The 634-nt window shown below is 56.0% G+C and overlaps 1 long non-coding RNA gene across 1 annotated transcript; it reads left to right on the forward strand.

The window, feature by feature from the left end:
- Positions 1–29: 29 nt before the first annotated feature.
- On the forward strand, positions 30–537 carry LOC109364521. Its single transcript, XR_002110437.1, has 2 exons — positions 30–195; positions 460–537. It is a non-coding gene; the product is annotated as an uncharacterized LOC109364521 (long non-coding RNA).
- The last annotated feature ends 97 nt before the right edge of the window (positions 538–634 follow it).

The following is a 634-nucleotide window of genomic DNA, read 5'->3' on the forward strand; positions in this document are numbered from 1 at the left end:
CCAAGCTGCTCCTGTGTGGAAGGGAGAGAACAGCGTCGCAAAGGAATCTCCTGTTTTAATTGCATGCTCTGTCATTCTGACTGGCAGAACGTCTGAGTCGCTCTGTCCTGTGCTTGTTTGCAGGTGCGACTGGAAGTGAAGGTCATCCAGCTTCCCCTGCGAGTTCCAGGAGTGAAACTCCGGCAGACCACACGGGTATGCCATGGCTTTTTAGTTCCTGTGAGAGCTGCCAGCTCAAAGGCCAAATGTCGGCCAGATCTCTCGGCCGGCAGGTGTGAGAGCAAAGTGCTGCACGTGTATGGCCTTTCCTTGCACGATCCCCCGGCATGCTCACTGTGCTCCCCAGCGATGCCGTCGTGTACGGACACTTTTCCTGGGTCTTTGGTTGCAGAAGTGCCCCCAGGGAGGGCCTTGCCGTGCCCTCGGCACAGGAGATTTAACTTTGTGCATTCTGTTCAGGTCCGGAAAGACGAAAGTTTACACCTAGAGGAGGGTATTACGCCTGGTGGTCATCCCGTGTCCCAAGGAAACCCACGAGAAAAATGGGGAAGGCAGTGCCTGGCGGGACTAAAGGCACTGAGCAAGAGACTGTGCAGAAGGAGCTGTTGCAGAAAGGCAGCAGTGACGCGCAGCC

The sequence above is a fragment of the Meleagris gallopavo genome, unplaced genomic scaffold (genome assembly GCF_000146605.3).
Source record: "Meleagris gallopavo isolate NT-WF06-2002-E0010 breed Aviagen turkey brand Nicholas breeding stock unplaced genomic scaffold, Turkey_5.1 ChrUn_random_7180001865324, whole genome shotgun sequence".
In the NCBI taxonomy this organism is placed as follows: Eukaryota; Metazoa; Chordata; class Aves; order Galliformes; family Phasianidae; genus Meleagris; species Meleagris gallopavo.